This window comes from Halichoerus grypus, chromosome 8 (assembly GCF_964656455.1).
Source record: "Halichoerus grypus chromosome 8, mHalGry1.hap1.1, whole genome shotgun sequence".
Classification (NCBI taxonomy): domain Eukaryota; kingdom Metazoa; phylum Chordata; class Mammalia; order Carnivora; family Phocidae; genus Halichoerus; species Halichoerus grypus.
Window position 1 is genome coordinate 147,595,954 of NC_135719.1, and position 20,289 is coordinate 147,616,242.

The 20,289-nt window shown below is 43.0% G+C and overlaps 1 long non-coding RNA gene and 1 other non-coding gene across 2 annotated transcripts; both read left to right on the forward strand.

The window, feature by feature from the left end:
- Positions 1 to 659: 659 nt before the first annotated feature.
- On the forward strand, positions 660 to 733 carry LOC118537276 (small nucleolar RNA SNORD113/SNORD114 family). Its single transcript, XR_004918036.1, has one exon. It is a non-coding gene; the product is annotated as a small nucleolar RNA SNORD113/SNORD114 family (small nucleolar RNA).
- Positions 734 to 5,382: 4,649 nt separating this feature from the next.
- On the forward strand, positions 5,383 to 11,841 carry LOC144382804 (uncharacterized). The gene is made up of 3 exons (XR_013450212.1): positions 5,383 to 5,448; positions 8,809 to 8,881; positions 11,750 to 11,841. It is a non-coding gene; the product is annotated as an uncharacterized LOC144382804 (long non-coding RNA).
- The last annotated feature ends 8,448 nt before the right edge of the window (positions 11,842 to 20,289 follow it).

The following is a 20,289-nucleotide window of genomic DNA, read 5'->3' on the forward strand; positions in this document are numbered from 1 at the left end:
TAGGTCGTGATCCCAGGGTCCTGGGATCGAGTCCTGCATCAGGCTCCTTGCTCAGTCGGGAGCCTGCTTCTCCCTCTGCCTGCCATTCCTCCTGCTTGTGCTTGCACTCTCTTGCTCTCTCTCTCTGACAAATAAATAAAAAATCTTTAAGAAAAAGAAGTTTAAAAAAGAAGTAGGAAATAGGGGCACCTGAGGGGCTCAGTTGGTTAAGCGTCCAACTCTTGGTTTTGGCTCAGGTCATGATCTCTGGGTCATGAGATTGAGCCCCGAACTGGTCTCTGTGCTCAGCTGGGAATCTGCTTGAGATTCTCTCCCTCTCTCCCTTCACCTGCAAATGCTCTCTCTCTAAAATAAATAAATAAATCTTTATTTAATAAAAAAAAAAGAAATAGGAAATATAATCAAAAAGAGCCAAACATGATCCAGTAATAAACATGGGACTGACATGAAACATTATGTTGCTATGTCCATACATGAAACACTGAGGCCAATTTAAGAAACAGATCTAATGTCTGTGAGAAATGATTTTATAGATAAATATTAGGGATGTTGAGGCTTATTCTGGGTTTTTTTGGATTTATGTATATTTCTTCATGAGTAAGTAGCAAATTAATGAATAAATCAATAGGCAAAATCTAAATGAAAAGAATTCACAAACTTGGACCATTGACAGTGACTGGTAGTGTATGAATCAAGAATGATGAATAATATGTGTCTGGACATCTGTATGCAAGTGTTAAATCACTATATTGTACACCTGAAACTAATATTACACCATATGGAACCAATTGGAATTTAATTAATTAATTTTTAAAAGATTTCATTTATTTGAGAGAGAGAGAGAGTGAGCAAGAGAAAGCGCACAAGCAGGGGGTGTGGTAGGCAGAGGGTGAGGGAGAAGAAGACTTCCCGTTGGGCAGGGAGCCCGACATGGGGCTCGATCCCATGACCTGAGCTGAAGGCAGATGCTTAATCAACTGAGCCACCCAGGTGCCCCTAACCAATTGGAATTTAAATAAAAACTTAAAAAAATTAAATTTGAAAAAAGAATTCATATTCATTCCCCCTCCTTTATTTTCCCATCTACTTTCTACTCTGCAGAGTGGACACACTTGAGCTGATTCTGTAATGATCAAGACCTTTATGGTTCAGTGTGAGTACTAGTCCCAATTCTTGCCTTTGTTGGGGCTATTTGTTGAGGGCATTCACGGTTGTCTGTATGATTAAAAAGTATGGAATATAATCAAAGAAGTCCACATAAGGACCAATGATGAGATTGTGTCACAAACCAAGGTTCATGATAAATCTGATTTAGCACAACACACACCCTTTTATAAAAGAAATTCTATCCTTTTAGCTCTGAGGGTATGGGACCCAGAGTCAATTGTCTGCAGCAGTCCTCGTTCTTATGTTGGGTAGTTTATTTAATGGTGCTCATTATATTATTAAAATGGATGGATAACTTAATATATTAATTAATAAAATGGAGGTCCATTCATGAGCCAGATGTAAGAATATGGCATATATCACTGTTTATGAGAAATTTCTGTCATGATTCCCTCATGTTCAATATTTAAACCCCAAATCTAGTTTGTCAACATCCTCTTTACATTCAGCAGGATGGATGCACCGTAGCTAATTAAATTACTCTCCAATCATGAAGATCTTTGCCTTATCCCTGTGGGAAGGAGCATATCATGCTACGTAAGTAACCAAGTTCTTGGTTTGGTGGTTAGTTTGTGGGTTTTCATTGTATCAGTTAAAAAAAAAAGGCTCCCATCTGTTACCATGCAACACTATTACAATACTACTGACCATATTCCCAATGCTCTGCCTTTTATTCCTTTGACTTGTTCATTCCATAACTGGGGGTCTGTATCTCCCACCCCTCCACCCATTATACCCATCCCACCCCCGCACTTTAGGTGACCATCAGTATCTTCTCTCTATGTATAGGTCTGACTCTGATTTTTGTTTATTCTTTTGGTTTGCTTTTTAGATTCCACATATAAGTGAAATCATACGCTATTTGCCTTTCTTAGACTTGTTTTACTTAGCATCGTACCCTCTAAGAGTTGTTCAATCACTGTGTTATGCACTTGAAACTAATGTAACATGGTGTGTTGGCTATACTCAAATAAAAAAAAATATATGGAAAATGTAAACAAAAAAATGGAAGAAAATAAAACAAATATAAATAACTTTTAAAATGTCATGCATAGACCAATAATGTAAATATATTACAAACCACAGTTTATAATTAATCCAATGTGGTACAAATGAAGTACAAGTAAAAAACCTAGCTTTTTTCATTCATTTCAAAACTTCAAGTCTCATTTTATGTTTGTCCCATTTATTATTTATTTAGTCCCGCTGATTAAACATTCCTCTCTTCATGAAGATCTAAGCTGTTACTCATTTCAGGGGTCAGTATTCTAGTTGTTGAAAAGGATGGTGGGTTCATTGTTAGTCACTGTAACACCAAAAAATGGTTCAATGTAACATCTAAAAGTTAAATGCAGAAGGGCCAGGCCTGGACCGATGATGTGAATGGAATGCATCTGAATGAAAATTATGATCAATCATTTTTTTGAACCACTGAGGTCCATTGCACAGAGAACTACTCTATGACTTTGCGGCGATGATCTCAGGAAAGTTTAAGAATCTAGTTGAGAAGGGTTCATGGATATTGATTTTATATTATTAGTGAATAAAGGAATTGATCAATAAACAAATATATTCAAAGGTAAAGAAAAATAGAAATAGAAATAGAAAAAGACCAATTTAGGGGCACCTGGGTGGCTCAGTCAGTTAAGTGTCTGCCTTCAGCTTAGGTCATGATCCCAGGGCCCTGGGATTGAACCCCGCATCGTTTCCCTGCTTAGTGGGGGGAGTCTGCTTCTCCCTCTGCCCCTCCCCCTGCTTGTGTGCTCTCTCTCACTCACTCTCTCTCAAGTAAATAAATAAAATCTTTAAAAAAAGAAAGCAAAAGACCAATTTAAAGGATATGTTACAAAACAGGAAATACTACTAATTCAGTTCTGATATATTTTGGTCCATTAAGAAAAAAAATATATAGATTAAGGTTGTTACCACTTAGCATAAGAAGCAACTAGACATAGGTATTTAATGGTCAGTGTTCTGCTCTTTGTTTGCAGTGGGTTCCTAGATGTTTGATCTATGAAGAAAGAAAAAATTAAAATTGAACAAATGGTTAACTAAATGAGTAAGTGCCAAGTATGAACCAGTGATGAGTATATTTTATTCTTTTTTACATCTGCTTTGTGCCCCTGAATGGCCACACATTGGCCATTTCAGTCATTATATTTAACGATGAAGATCCTGACTGTGACCGATGTAGCCAAGGACAGTATAGATTGGGGTAAGTAGTAGATTAAGTTTTTATTCTTGGTTTCATCCTTTTATTCATGGATGATGACTGTATTGTTTAAAAAGAATAAATGGCTTCATGCAATCATAAAATGAAATCAATGAAGACCATTCATGGACAAATGATAAGAATTTATCCTGACAAGATCGTGCTTAATTCATTTTTCAAAACTGAAAAAAAAAAACAAAACAGATCTCCATTCAAAAAATAGATTTAGACTACTCTCTCTCTCAGATTAAGAAGATTATAGATCTTTGTTGAGTGAGAAATGGAATAAATGATGAATGAAATAGAGAATGATTGAATGACACAGTGAGGTAATGAATGACTGAGTTTTTGTGGAAACAAAAGGAAATCTATTGATGAAAATGTGAAGGAGTATGCAAATGTGTTAATAAATTGACAATGAGTTGAGTAAATGGATATGTGCATAAATGCATGATGAATTAATTAATGAATTAATGCGTGGATGAGACCATGTGTAAGTAAAAGTGTCAAAAGGATAATGAGTGAGTGATGAATGAATGAGTCCGTGAGTGAATGAGTGAAAGACTAGTTGCTCAAGGAGGACCAGTAAGTGAAGGATGAGTGCACAAATGGATGCGAGAATGAGTAAGTGAATCCCCGAATGAGCTCCTGAATTACTAGAGAATTGAAAATTAACTAGTAATGAGGGAATGAATGAAGCGTGGGTCAATGTATGCATCAATGAGTGAATAAGTAACCAAATGAATTTAGTAATAAGCCAAAAACTGAGTGGGTGAAGAAATTAATTAATCAATGAGAGAAGGAAAAAGTTGAATAATTTAACTAATGTGTAAATAAATAAGTCCACAAATGAGAGAAATTAATGAGTGGATGCATTAGCAAGTGGATGGAGGAATGGAGTGGATATTAGAGTGAGTGAATAAAATAATGAATTAGTGAGTGAGTCAATGAGTCAGTGGATGGGAATGTAATCCAAGAACAACTTCACTGAATGAATGAGTAAAGGGGGGAGTCCAGAAAGGAGTGAGTGAGTCAGTGATCCATGTGTGAGGCAGTGCATGAGTGAGCTCACACTGGGATCCCTTCCCCGACCGCTCCAGAGAGAGCTCGCCACACCCCAACCTCACGGCATGCTGGGAATGCCGGCACGTTGTAAACGGCTTCACGGGAGCACCCATGCTACTCCATCATGGGCATTGGTGTACATGTCATCACTAGATGGATGTGCCCTGAGAGCCAGGAACCGGGTCACATTCTTCTCTGGAGCCTAGGAGGTGCCCAGTAAATTATTGCTGAATGAATTAATGAATAACTAAAAATACATGTGCTTTTGTGGAACCGGGATGGCCCTTCTCAGAATGGTCTGGGAACTGTGCTGTGGGGAAGTGTGCTGTGTGTCAGATGGTCTGTGGCATCCTCCTACGCAAGTCCAGATTCTCCCTTGGGTCTGGCTTCTAGGGTTCAGTGCCAGACAGTGAGACAGGATACTGGCAGTTCTGACTACCCTGGACCTTGGCCCATCCTTGGGCAACGTTGGCTTGCCATTGGGGAATCAAAGTCCTGGGTCTTCCCGAAAGCTGCCCTTGCGTCTGCCAAGACTGGAGGTCGAAAATAACCTGGTCTTGTTTTTATGCCTCCAGCAAGTGGGCCAGCTCCTTGCCTGTGCAAGCAAGCCGAGTTCCTCTGGTTGTCGTTGTAGGACTTTGGGTTAGACTTAAGGTGCCTCTGGACCTCCAGTCTCAGCATCATCTGCTCGATAAGGGTAACAGTTGTTATGGGAATTAACCTTGTCTAGCAGGAGCTTATTAGAATGTCCACACTATGGTACTTGGGAGGGAATAGAAGCCTCAGAAATCACCTAAAGTAGCTGTAATTGAATGGTTTCAACTGTACTTATTTGAAAACTCCCAAATGATACCCAACTAATACCCAGATTCCCTGTCCCAGAAGAATGGCGAGTCCAACGAAGTTCTGGAAGAATGCCAGTTTGGATGGGACCGGCTGGCCCAGACCATGCACCTTTAAGGCAGCAGAACATGCCATTCTGCCAGGGACAGATGACAAGAAAAGTAAGTTGGCAACACCTTTGCCCTATGTGGGGTATTTGCCCAAGACCCACCCTCCGTCCCCTCTGCCCCCAATATTACATCCTCCCTCCCTCTTGCAATTATATGTTGTAATTTTATACCCACTTTATGGCTGACACTGACCACTCCTCTTCCTCTCCTGTCTTGCTGGCTCCTGACCCTGGATTCCATCTCTCACTCCTGATTTTGTGTCCTTTGGACTGGGTGATGGAACTTGGTCATTTGGCTTGGAATATGGCTTCCTCCTTCCTGACGATTTGATTTCAGCTCAAATCACTGGCCTTTCTACTTCAGAGTGAATCAGGTAGAGGCCCCCCCCCAACCATTCTCAGTTGTGGACATGTGGGACCCTAATTTTGAGTCTTCTGGGCAGTGAGCACTCCGGACCCCCTGAATTCTGAGGGTGGGCAGCAGGATCAACATTGGTGGCTTTTGGCTAGAATCAAAGGTGTGACTGGCACATGTGTGTGGACGTAGGAGACAGGACTTACGTGCTCCCATTCCCCAGGATTGCTGGGTAAACCAGCTGTCTGGATCTCACAGTGGTCAGCAACTTCCAGTAGATTCTTGTCTGTGCTTCCACCAGTTGCTCAGCTTTGTGCTAAGCCTCACTGCCCCGCCGCCAACCCAACCTGTCTCACACTCGCGTAGCCCCTTGTCTTCCTTCCTGGCTCCCCACATCCCTTCGTCTAGATTCGTCCTGTCCTCCTCACTGGTGCATCCTCACACCCGTGACAGAACCTGTGTTACAGTGTTCGTTAGGACCTGCTGGTTTCTTCTGAAGGGAATGTACTCCTTGAGGACAGAGTCTTCTCTTTGTGTTATGTAGTCCACTAGAAGGTCGAGACTTGAAAAAAATGGTGACTTAATCATCCATTCTTTCCTTTGTTCAAAAAATATTAGGCTCTTTCTGTGGCTCCGGAGGCTGCGTATAAATAGCAAGAAACCAGCCATATCCTCTGTCTGCCCTTGTGGAGCTCCAAGGCTTGGGAGCTAGATTTTAAACAAACTCTCACAGCAAAATTACTTAATTACACTCGTGATGAATTTTATGAAGCCGAGGTGCTGGGGGCATGGTTGACCTGCCACCTGGGCTGGGCTGGGCTGGCCTGGCCCTCTCGATAAGCTCTCTCTGCTTCTCTTCTCTGTTTGGGGGTGCAGTCTCAAAGGACAAGGCCATAGGCGTGGGGGTCCTTGGACGTCCTTGGAGGACAGAGGAGTGAGTGGGTTGTGGGGTTTGTGTAGCGGCTGTGTGGTTATCACCTGGGCAGTGGCCACCAGCCAAACACCGCGTCTCACGCAAGCCCTGTGCTTGTTAAGGACGGCTCTGCTGAGGGTCAGGGTTTGATCTGCCCGTCAATTTTCAAGGTTTTCTCTTACATGTGCTGCCAGATGACAGACTGAGGGTCCGGTGGAATATGTGTTGACCTCTTCTCCCTCCACCACATTTCATTCTGAGTTTCTTAAAATGGCCCTTGTGTCGCTAGCTTCCCTGTGATGTTCTAGAGCACACCTGGTGTGGCCTGTTTCAGCCACCCTGGCCCACGCCTCCCTCCCTCTGCCTCCGACTTCGGTCCCGCCCCATCAGCATGTCTTCAGGGAATGCCGAGGCTACCTCTGTCATCCCCTCCCCCACACCAGTCCAGACTTCCCTCATCTTGGGCTGGCGTCAGCCTCTGGATTGGTCTTTTTGCCCCTCCTCCAGTTTGTTCTCCTCACTGTGGTCTGTACAGTCTATCTAGAATTTTCTAGAATGCATGAGAAAGAGTCCCATGCTCCCTAGAGCCCTCTTGTGAGTTCCAGAAGCCCCATGGGGAAGCCCAAGCTCCTTGCCTTCCCGCTCAGGTTCTTTGTGACTTGGCCTCTCGCCCTGGCTCCTACCACACACTCCTGGCCCTGTGTGTTGCCCTGCAGACCCTCCCTGAGTCTGTGCATTTGCGTCTCTGTGCCTTTGCACACGTTCCTGCTCTGACCCTGTCCTCCCATGGAGCAATAGCAGGACGGCTTGTCCTGCCTCCCCCTGGTCGGTTGGGTCACCTCACATTTGGACTGTTGCACGGCCATGAATTTGACCTCCATTCAGAAACCTCTCCTGTGCTCGGTGTCTGCCTTCCCAGCCCGGTGGTGGGTGCTGGGTCTTGGGTATTTTGGATCCCCCTCTGTCTAGGACAGAACCTGGTGGGTCCATCCATCAGAAGCTGGTTGAATGAGACAGTGAATGGACGCACACAAGAACGATTGTGAGGCCGTTCTGGAGGCAGAGTCTATCCCTGGCAGAGAACTGGGATCCTTGGCACTGGGGAATAGCACCTCATTACTGAGGCCTGTCCTTTTCTCCAGCCAACTCTACTTTGCCTTCCGCCTGCGACTCATTAAGAGATATGTAACCTTAATCCTTGAAATTGCCTGGGATGGGGCGTGTTTTCACTCAAGGATGTGAACGTGGAGATTTTATTCCTTCTTAAATAAATCTCACTCCCCCAGGAAGTTTGGACAGGATGTGGGCCATTGGACCAGGGCTTGAAACTGAACATTTTGCAAAAGGCTCATTTCAAAATTTGAAACCCTGTGGCCACTGGCCAGAGCCGAGTCTGGTTTGCGGGGGTCGCTGGGGCCTCCTTGCAAAGAAGGGAAGCGAAGATTGAAAACAAACCTTCAGCTGTCACTGAGTAGGCTGATGGTCTGCAAGACAGAATTCCGCGGTTCGGTTTTGCTTCTCTAATGAAACTGGAGTGAGCTCACTCAGCTCCATCAGCTCTTCCTCCAAGCCTCTGGCGGAGGTCTCAAACCCTCCCGGGGCCGGAGCGGAGACGGAGTTGGTCCTGAAATGGATGGGACAAGTATGTGGCACTAGCTGGGACTGGGATGCTCAGGGGCAGGCTCAGCTTAGGGCTTGCCCTTCCCCTGGGGGGCGGGCCCAGGTGGGGCTGAGGACCAGAGCCTGCGGGTCCTGACACTGAGGAGAAAGAGTAATAGCATTATAGTATGCCAAAAGTTTCCCCGTTTCCTCCAGAGACAGGTGACATCAATTGGGGATGGGGAGGGCAGGCATGACTCCATGACTCCATGCTAGGGCTCCTCCCAGTGCACTCCTGCCTCCCAGAGTGGAGGCTGAGGCCGGTGCCCCAGGGTCATAGGTGCGGCAGGCCCCGGGTGGAGGCGGAGGGATGCAGGGACACATAGACAGGCCCGGAGGACGGTTCTCGGTGTTCGAGCCCTTGTGACTGGCTGTCCCACTGTCCCTGCTGAGCTGTGAGTGCAGCCAGGCCGGGGACTGGCCTCTAGGACAGGGCGATTCGTGGCCTCTCATTCTCTTTTGACATTTTTTTCTTTTTCTGCCAGGAAAGAGCAGTCTGTGTCCTCGAAGTCACCAGAGCGCTCCACGTTCTGTGCTCCTGCGCTGTGTGAGAGAGAAGTAAGTTTCCTTCATTTATCCTGCAGAAATCTTGCTGTGTGCTGTGCCCCGTGGAGCTCCCACCTGAGCTGGGCCTCACAGTGGGTGCCCCCAGCCCCCGCTGTACCCCCCGAGCCCGAGGGTGCTGCCCATTCCCCCCCCCCCCACCAGCCTGCCATGCTCGCTGGGCCTCAGCCGTCACTTGGGACCTTCACAAAGGGTGACGTTTCCCTCTTCCCTCTGTGTGAGACTTGGGTTGGAGCCAACGGCCGCCCAGCCTCAGTGTCCCCATCTGTAAACACAGGAGAAGGATGATGGCAAGAGTCTCTGCCATCACCATTTTGCCTGTCCGGTTGGGGGGTGGGGTGGGGAAAAAGATGGCTCTCCCTTGGACTCTGGTCCCAGCCCTCCTCCTCGCTGTCCTCCAGGCCCTTGATCTTCACTGGTCACTTTGGGGCCGGTTTGTTATATTTTCTTTTCCCTCGGATCAACGTGATCAAATAAGAGACAGTCCTGCTCGCTTGGCAGGGGCTGGACCCTGTCCCCGGCAGATGTTGCCGGGATCAGCAGGAACCGGTGGCCCCCGCCATCCGGGGCTGCTGGCGACTGTCCAGAGGGAACAAGGGCAGGCCTGGGCACATGTGTCCCTCCCGTGGCCTCTCTTTCCTAAGCTGTCCCCTCCCCTCCGCTGCCCCGGCCGCCACTGGGATTCTGGCCTCATTTACTAATAGCCCCCCATGGGGTTCTCTGCAGAACCCCCGGGCCAGAGTTCAGACATTTTTAAAGGGGCATTTGTCCAACCCCCTGTGCCCCTGGGGCCCCTGCTGCTTCCCTGCAACTCTGGGCCCCTGCCCCTCGTGCCTATGCATACCCTTGGCATTGACCCTCCTCTCGCCCCCCCCCCGACCTGCCAAAACCCCACTGCTCCACAGGTCACCTATCCAAATATTTAGTCCCCTGGTGAGCCATGCGCCCACATTCCTTGGTTTGGCTGTTTGTGCCGCTGGTGGGCACTCATCGGCCTCCGGAAGGCCGTACTTGGAATGTGGGGGAGGTCACCAAAGATGGAAGATTCCCTTCGAGCCACAGAAGATGGTGGGGGTGGCCCGGGACCCTCTGGTTTGAGTCCTTCGCTTTGTGGGTCTCCTGGCTGCTTCTCCCAGGGCTCTTTCTCGTCAGCCACCCCTTCCCAGGGACTACGCTGTGTGCAGCCTCGGGTTCCTACCCGGAGGAGGAAGGGGCAGAATGGGGGCTGGGACGGGCTGGAAGATGAGGCCTCGCAGCATGATGGCTGTTCCCTGGGGTGCAGTGGGGCACAAAGGAAAGGGGTTGGGGAGCTAGAAAGCACTGGGCAGGTATTGGTGAAAGAAGGGAGGGAGAGGCTCTTCAGGGTGTAGCTCCCAGGGGGTGTGCCCCTCCCTTACCCTCGCCCCTCCCCTCGCAGAGCTGGCTCCAGTCGGTAGGTGCTTCTTGCTCTTCACTCACACCCCTGCTGCTGCGGAGGGTACCTCATCGCCCCCCCCATTGCAGAGAAGGAAACTGAGGCTCAGATGAGTGCAGTGAGCTCAGCTGTGTCCCCAAATCTAGCACAGCAGTCCCCATCCTAGTTGCCTCCCCCGAATGCACAGGGCTGAGAGGGGCAGCAGAGGGGTGCCCTGAACACAGAGCGCAGAAGTCTGTTGCTCCCCCCCGGGAGACTGGTGGCACCGTCCTCCTTTGTGCCAGGGGCTTGGGTCCTAAGAGCGTGGCATCACACGTTTATGGTTTGCTCATCAGGACGAAAGAATTTAACAAACTTTCATGGCAAAGTCTACCAATTACAGGACCTTTTGTAAAAAAATCCTGCAGGGAAGCATCTAGAAAACTCCCTTCCTGCTCTCTAGAGTTGCCCCAAACAGCATGTTTCAAAATACACAGGCTGTGGAGCTAGCTCACTCCCGGCCTGGCCCATCAGGGGAGCGGGGCCAGGGCCGCCCTCAGCCCACCTGGGCTTGCTCCCTACCCCAGAGCCCACTGGGTGCCCGCTTACCCCAAAACTCCCCCTGCCGTGGCCTCAAGGAGAGCCTCAATTGGGAGGGTGTCCATCTGTCGTTGAGACCAGCCCATTTCTGTCCCAGCAGGGAGAGCGTCCAGGAATGGTGTGGTTAGCACCATACAAAAATGGGCCAGGGGGTAAACAGCCCAAGCACAGCTCCGAACCCAGGATCGGGGCATAGGCAGGGGCGGGTCTCAGCCTGTGAGGTCAGGGCTGGTGGCAAGCGGCCGGACCACGGGGCTATAGGAACATCCACCCAGCACAGGGGGATGCACGTTGGTTAAGGTCTGGCTCTAGGTCGGAGCTATGCAGGGCATATGGATGGGCACCAAATCCTTCACAAGCTGAATAGAGATCATAAAAGAACCATTCATGGACCATCAGTGACTGGTGCCATGGGATTAAGACTGTAATCAATTTACTCCTTGGGGGACAGACAATAGTAGTAATACTAACAACAGTGGTAACGCAACAGGTGGGAATCTGAAGGCTCCCTGTATCTCGTCCCCTCTCCTTCCCCTCCTCCACCTTGCTCCATCCTGAGTTTCTTGTGATGCCCATTCACCGCTCCTTTCAGCTCTGTCACTCTGGGAGGGTCTCCCTACCTGGAGGTGCTCAGGATCGGCCCTGCGTGGAACTCCCACGTTTGATTCCATAGCTGTCCATTTCCCATGTACTTCTGAGGATCTGGAAGGCAGCAGCCAGCTCTGATCCAGCTCCAAGTCCCTGGCGCTGGCCTCGCCATTCCCAAAGTACCCCCCATGGAGTGTTTCCCAGTTCCCCAGACCCTGTGAGTCAGACACGCTCCTGCAGGTTGGATTTGGTCTTGTGACTTGGCCCTCTTGTCTTGGAAGGTCGTCCTCAGGGAGAGCAGCGGAGGAGTGATTTCTTGAGCCTGAGTTTTCCCCGAGGACACCTTTGATGGGGGGAGCACCTGCTTCACTGGGTGAGTTCTGCTTTTCCTGGTTGCACTCTAAAAAGCGTATGTGTCCATGGTGAAGGGCCACACACGGTCTAGACAATATAAAGACTCTAGGTGATCCAAGATGGCCTAGAGCATGTGTGGAGGCCTCAGATGGACCCGAATGCTTGCACTGCCCACCCAGAGCATTGGCAGGCAGAGGCTGGGCCGCTTCTGGAAGCTGCTTCTCTGTGTAGAGGGCAGGTCTGCCAGATAAGCCAGTTAGAAGTTGCCCAGGGCCGCACTAGAGGGAGTGCAGGCAAAGAGGGGAGGTCAGTAGGCGCATGGCTCCCAGAGAGCTGTCCCTTGTTCCTGGTCCCATCCAAGTGGTAGGGACCATGTTCACTTCACAGCTGACTGGACACTAGGGTCCTTTTTGGCAGCTGGAGTTGGGACTCAGGTTTACCTTCATGCTCCTGGCAGAAATGAGTCTTCTTTTAAAAATTATGCATAAAATTGCATTTTGTTAACTCATTACTATAATGGAAAATGCAATAAACAATAGAGCCATGTGAGTTTTCCCCATAAAAGACACTAAGCTAATAACTAAAACTTATCGCACATAATAATTCCAAAAAATAGTATTTTTTCTCATTAAAAATGAAATACATGTTTATTATAAAAGCTTGTAAAATACTAAAAAGAACAAAATGAAAAATAGGAATTACCCTCATCCCAGTCACTCAAAGATGAACACTGCCTGTATTTTGATGACCATTCTCTGGTCTTTTGTTTTCTGCTGTAAATTACATAAGTGGGTGCGTGCGTGTGTGCACACGTACGTACGTGTGTGTGTGTGTGTGTGGGGGCACATATGTGCGTGTTTATACACATATATTATGTATGTATATTTTTAATTGGGCTCATTATTGTCATCCTATTTTATCATCTAACTATATATCCTGAATATCTTCCCATGCCAGTAGGTAATTTTCTAGCTTGTGATGTTTTAGTGGTTATGGAGTATGCTAGCAAATTACTACCTCCTAACTGATTTAATAGGTTCCTCTCTTATCAGATTTTTAGATAATTTTCAAAGCTGGATTGTGTAAGTTGGGGTGAGCATCTTTGTTCATCTGACATATGTGTCCGATTTGTTTCCTGAAGTTCATTCTCAAAGTGGGATGGCCATGTCAGACGTGTGAACATTTTATGGCCAACTTGCCCTCCCTAAACTTGGCACCAACTTGCAATCTCAGAATTAGTTTAAGAAGTGCCAGTTTCCATGGGAATTATCAAGTTTTTAACATTTGCAAATTTGTTAACACACATCATTGTCAGTTCTTTCATTACCTGTGATCACAGCATTTCCCACATGTCTTTACTGGGTCTTAGTATCTGACCTGCCAGTTCCAGTTCCTTGCATTTTTCATCTTTCCCTTAGTTTTATTTTTGTTGAAGTCTGGCATATGCATCATTTTAAGAGTCAAATAGTCCTATAAGCCTGTTGTGGAGGCACCAGTCCCTCCTCTCCCAACCCCACCCCAAATCCTGCTCCTGCTTTTGATTCTTTTAACTCATCCTTTTGACATTTACATCCATTTTTCTAAGTAACATTCTTATTTTTCTGCCTTTTTTTTTTTTTAAGCTTGATTTTTCAACCCCAGAGCATATGTCCTTGGACTCACCATCCATGAGCATACCTCTATGCCCCATCCTTTTAATATGTTTGGTTTATAGTTTTGGTTTGGTCAGTATTCAGTGTTTACATTATTATAACCATGGAAACACTCTTGACAGCTGAGCAGCAACATTATGATTATTTACCTGTCCATCAAAACTTTTTGTTTTCTTTGGAATTAATAATTATCTGGGTGTTTGTTTGCTTGTTTCTTTTGGTTAGTTTTAAGTGAACCTATCAGATTTATTTCAAGCCTCTCAATACATTCAAACAAGTTTTCTAAATGTGTTTTATCTTTTCAAAGAAATCTCTTCCTGGAGGCTTCTTGCCTCTTCTGTGCCAGATTGCTTGATCTTTGGGGTTCCTGCCCTCATTCTCTCCCCAGGGAGTCCCCTGATCCTCTCTCCTTGGTTGGATCCCTGATTTCATAAATCTTGGGTTATCTTTCTTTGTTTACTCCCCTGTTTTGCTGGAGTGCATCCTCTAGCAGTTATCTCAGAAAGGGTTCAGGGGAGGTAAATTTTCGAAGACTTTTGACATCTGAAAAGGAGAATGTCTACTTCACAATGACATGGATAGTTTGGCTGGGTATAGAATTCTGGTTGGTCATCTTTCTTCCCCTCAGATTTTGAAAGCAGACATAATTGTCTTCTAACTTCCAGTGCTCGTGATGAGAAGTCTGAAACCTTTGTGATTCATCATCCCTTGTATGTGATCTTTTTTTCCTCCCTTTCTGGAATGTGCAAGATTTTCTTCTTGTCTTCTAGGGTTTTAAGTTTCATGCATATGCATCTTGATGTGGATCTATGTTCATCCATTTTGCTAGGCCCTTTTGATCTGAAACTTGGTGTGGACATTTTTTTTGAACAATCCTTGGATAATTTCCTTCCAACCGTTTTTCTAGAACTTTTATTTTTTGTATGTTGGATCTCTTTGACTGGTTCTTTAATATTCCCATGTTTTTTTCCTCTGATTTTCAACCCTCAATTTCTTTGTTCTCTTTCTGAGAGATTTCTCTAAGAAATCAATCTCTTATTTGTAAGATTTTTAAATTATACTCCAAGTATTATTTTATAACATTTTGTTTCATGGATGTGATTGTTTTGATATTCCTGATAATATTTGATATCTCTGATAATATTAATGATAGTTTTTCTGAAATTTTCTTCTTCATGGAGTCTCCAAGCTTTTTTTTTTTTTTTTCCTTCCAAGTATATGTGTCTCTGACTTCCATGTTAACATTCTTTCCTCAACTCTCTGGTGATAGAGATCAATGTATAGATATAGATACACACATACATACACACACACAAATACACTAATGAGCTCTTTGGTAGCTCTCAGCATTCAAACTGATGATCTAGTTGGGACTTGTGAGGTGTGGGTTCTAGAATGAGCTAGCTAGTGCATCCCATGTTTAGTGTTAAAATATTTTTCTTTTGGACTGCTCAGATGCTCCAAAGGTTTTTTAGTTTCTGGCCTAGAGTATATCTGGCTGCCAGTGCCCTGGGAGGTATGAGGAGGAAGACAGGGGGTCTCAACATCCAGCTTGATAATTTTGCCTTCTTCCTCTTTTTAATTTAGAACTCTTACCCTCAGTTGTGCTTGCTGTTTCTGTGTTAGTCACCTCTCTATTACTTTCTGTGTACATTTTCAGTCTTCTCTCAGGATCAGGGAGACTGCACGGGGGGTTGAGGATTTGGGGACCTGCCTTCTTCTTAAACAGACTTTCAGCCACTTCATCCTATTTAGGCTCAGATTTTCCTGCGACATCGAGGCGTCTGGTGCTGTCAATTCCTGAGACTTCTGTGGATTCCTTGGGATACACCAGGCTTTATTTCAACCTTCTTCACAGCCAGTTTAAATTTGGTTTTCCCAGTTCTGAATCAGTTTCCACTCCTGTCTTCTTGTCTTTGTCCCTGTGTGCTTATCTCAAAATGAAAATCTCTTCACCCCCATTTAGCACAGTTTTAAGGGGGAAGGCAGGTGAACATCTGTATTTAATTCACCATATTGAACTGAAAGTCATTTACCTATTTTTCTCTATTGGCATGTTCCTCTTTTATTTTTATCTTATAAGACTTTTTAAATAAGAATAGTAACTTTTTCTATCCCATAGTACCAATGCTCATCCCACTCCCACCACCCCCTGCCATTTTCATCTGCCATTCCATTTTACTCATGGGGTTTTTCATTTTTTTCTTTTTTCTTTAAAACATTTTTATTTTCTAAAAATCTATCACTAATTTTTCCTTATACTTTCTTTTTTTCTTAGAAAAGCCTTTCCCACCCTGAGCTTATATAGGCACTTACAATTTTTCTAGTTCTTTCATGATTTCATCTTTTATATTTGAATCTTTAATCATTTATTTATTGTAAGAAATAACTGTATGTTCTATTTCCGTATGTACCACATGCTAGATACTTCAATAGTTTTTATTTCTTTCTTTTTTTTTTTTTTAAAGATTTATTTATTTATTTATTTGAGAGAGAATGAGAGACAGAGAGCATGAGAGGGAGGAGGGTCAGAGGGAGAAGCAGACTCCCCGCTGAGCGGGGAGCCCGATGCGGGACTCGATCCCGGGACTCCAGGATCATGACCTGAGCCGAAGGCAGTCGCTCAACCAACTGAGCCACCCAGGCGCCCCAATAGTTTTTATTTCTTGTTGTGGCTTTCTATTATTCAATTAATCTGTTTATTCTTACACTTGTATTGGTTTGTTTTAATACAGTATTGTTATAATACATGTTATTATTTGGTAGCAATAGTCTTTCATTCTCATATCAATATTTTCTTCATTAGTCTCACTTGTTTGTTTTTCTAGATGAATTTTAATAATATTAGGAAGTTAAAGACATTCTTTATAGATTTTCTGTGGAATTTTATAAAATTGTGAATTAAAGAGAATTTATATTTTTTGATACTTGGGCTTTGTATAATCTTTCATAGTAATATATATAGTATATATATATATATATATATTTTCACAATTTGTCAAATTTGACAAATTCACAATTCATCATTAAGTTTATTTCAAGGAATTAAATATTGTTTACACGTTTCTATTGTGAATTTGTTCTCTTATATTTTCTAACTGGTTACTAGTAGCATGTAGGGAAGAGATTGCATTTTTATTGTTATTGGCTGTCTCATTGAATTCTTTCATTTTTCTACAAGTTCTTAGTTGAATGTTTTGGAACTTCTAGGTAAAAGTCATTCACTTCTATATAATACTAATTTTGCCTCTTTTTCAATATTTTATCTCTTCTATTTCTCTTTCTTGTCTTATAGCATTGGCTAGATCTTCCAAAACATTAAATTGTTGAAAATAGAAATCTTCATCTTGTTTCTGGTTCACTGTTAAGTACAATAACAAATAATTTTTTAGGTATATGTTTTTCATAATGCTAATGAAGTATTTATTTTTAGTTCATATATGACTTTAAAAATCAGGAATGGATTTAGAACTTTTGAAATGCTTTTTTGATTAATATGTAGTGATATTTGTGTTGTTGACTTGTTGATGCATGAATTATAATAATGTTTCATAACTTTGAAACATTTTTTTTGGATCAAATTCTACCTGGTTATGGAGTATTGTTCTTCTAATATACCACATGATTTGTTTTGTTAGGATTTCGCTTTGGACTTTTCAAATTTATTTTTTGTTGGTTTTGGTATCAAAGTTATGCTGGCTTTGTAAAATGAATTAGGGAACATACCATCTTTTTCTGTATTCTGTACCATATATACATCAATTGAATGATCTATTCAATGAAAGCTTGAAAGAACTCACCCATATAACTCTCCTGGGATAATTCTTTGACAACTTTTCCTGTTTCTTCTGTATTTATTGGATTCTTCCTATTTTTTGCATCTGTAGAATATATGCTTCTTTTTCTAATATAGCCCAGCATTTAAATGTGCAGGTACTGGAATCAGACAACTTGGGTTCAAATTCTTGTTCTGTCATTTCCCATGTGACCTTGGGAAAACTATGTCTCCTTCCTATTTCTTAGTTTCCTCAGTTGTTAAATGATTAAAATGAGAGCCTGTAGCTAAGAGTGCCACTGTGAGGATTGAAGAGATAAAGTACCTTGCACCTTGTCTGGCACATAGTGAGTGCTCAGTGATTTTTTTAAAAACCTATTATTAATCCTAGAAAATAATAGATTTTTCTGAGATTTAAAATCTGGTTAGCATAGAGTTATAAATAGTATTTTTATAACATTCTAATCTGTTTCTATGATTGTATCACCTCTGTCATTCTTAATTTTGTGTATGTGTACTTTATCTCTTTTTTATTAGATGAGCTAGAGGAGTGTCTCTATTAGAGGTTTTTCAAAGAATCAGTTTTTGGAATAATTTATCAATTCAACTGTTTGTGTGTGTGTGTGTGTGTGTGTGTGTTCAAATTCAACAATATCTGCCTTTATCTTTATTGATTCCTTCCTTCTGCTTTTCCTGAAGCTTGTTTTGTGGATCTGTCCATATATTCCTTATGTTATTCTTCTTAAATAATGAAAACATTTCATGGTATGAATTTGCCTCTGCTTGCAATGTTGACTGCATAAGTTTTAATATGTAGTTTTTAAAATATTTTAAAATATTTGTAATTATGCTTTTCATTTCTTCTTATTCTTAGAAGAAATGATTATCTGAATTTAATGTGAAAAAGTAGAGCTTATTTAAAAATTGATTTCTAATTGATTTGGGTTGTGTGTTCCTTATCTTGTTTTATTCAATTGTGGTTATATTTCACTGTGGCTAGAGAATGTGGATATATAGATTCTACTTTGGGGAATTTATGGATGTCTTCTTTGTGCTTTATATAATCAATTCTGTAAACATTCCATGGACCTTTAAAAGTAAGGTGTACATCTCATTTATAGGGTATAGATTTTGATTAAAGACATTTTGTTTTACTAGGCTTTCAGTCTATTCTTTTGGGTTTTCTTCGTAAAGAATGAAGTAATCTAAAAATTTAACAATCTCATTCTAAGAGTTTATAACATTTATCTGTTTGTTTTGTTACATGAGTCAGAGATTTTTGGACAGTGTAACTTAATATTGATGAAGTAAGCTTCTTTTCTTTATTTCTCATTTTCTGTTAACTATGATGTTGCTTGCCTCTGAATTTGTTTATCATTACTTTTTTGACTATTTGATGTCTTGAGGACTGAGAGGACCCTGGAAATTGTTTCTATCTGTTTCTCCATCTCCTTTGGATGCTATTTTATTCCTAATGTAAATGTTTGTGAATGTTATATCATTGTTGTGGATTTTACCTTCCACCTCTGAGAGGTGGTTTTTATCAACCTGTTTAATGATTTTGCTCTTGGGTGCTTGAAATTGCAGAGACACTTCTGTTTTATTTTCTTTTGAGTTCCTGAGTTAGGTAGCCCTACCCTCCCATGTAATTGTTTCTGGAAGTCTGAATTCAAGGCAAAATGTTGTTTGGAAGTTGAACGAGAGACTTGCATGTTCCCGAGTGTTCTGCTCCTTGAGAGCTCAATATTCTGCACATTTCTAGGCAATTTCTAGCATTCCACGGATGTTCTTTAATTTTATTCTTTTCAAGCAAATAGTTGACTGCCTTAAATTCAATTATTGAGGCTAGAGATTGGCCACATTGGGTCTGCCTAACAATTTCCATCTTCATCTTAATTTCTTAAGTATATATGAGATCTATGCTCTTAACCACAGGTATCAGCAATTTTATTTTTCCATTTTTCAGTTATTTTACAAAACAATAAGAGCAAACTGTAATTAAATACTGGTTCTCAAATGCAGCCAACCTCTTTATTCAGACCAAATATTACCCAGAAGCCCAATAAGTAAAATAGATCAAATCAGTGCTGCCCTATTTGGAGGTGGGCGGTGAACTCAAGCTGTGGGCATCATCCCATCAGAGGCATGGGGGACCCCAGGTGCCCCTTGGAATACCCTTTGGAAGCCTCTGCAAGGAGATATTTAGGCAACTGCACAAATTGAACAAATTGCTGTATATGCAAAACTGGGGGTGCTGTTGATAGGGAGTTGATTGCTGGCAGTCAGCTGTTGTATAAATTTTGTGGTTTTTGAGATGTCATTGCATGATAGTGTGGGTTGTCTGAAAGCCAGATGCATGAAAATTGAGGCCTTCCTATTTATCTGTGCCCATTCCTTGGATTTGATTCTTTTCTTGAGTTAATTATTTAAAGTGTGCCTCAAGTAGACGTCAGATACTTTGTATTTGAGGCTTTTACCTTGACTTGAAAACTCTCCTTTTTAAGGGTGTGTAACCCATTTACGTTTTTGTTTTTTGATTGTCTTGTTTGGACTTAAAACAATTGTACTAACGTTTGCTTTATTTGTCTCATCCTTTCTTTCCTGATATCTTTTATCATATAGACCACATTTTTCTTTTTAAAAATTTTCTCTGGTAATTCAGAGAGCATACAACCAGTTTCTAAGTGTCTTAGTGTTTACATTTCAGGGTTTTTTTTAAAACCATACTTATATCTGTATTTGGCTATGGTAAAAAAAAAAAATGAAATCGTGTTCTCTGACTTTGCGTCATTATTAAGATGAGTGTGTATCTGTTTTTTTCCCGTTCCTCCTATTTATGAGCTTCCAGATGATGAGGTCTAAGGGGGGGGGTGCGTCTCATTGCTGTCTCCTGTTGGCCTTCCCACCCTGTGCCCTAGTCTTTAGGAGGAGAGAACTGCCTCTCTTTGCTTTCTCTGGGCCTGGCCTCTTCTGTGGGAGCTGAGGCTCCTTGCCGTTTCTGGACTATGGGTGTTGTAAGCCCAAAATCCTAGCATTTTGT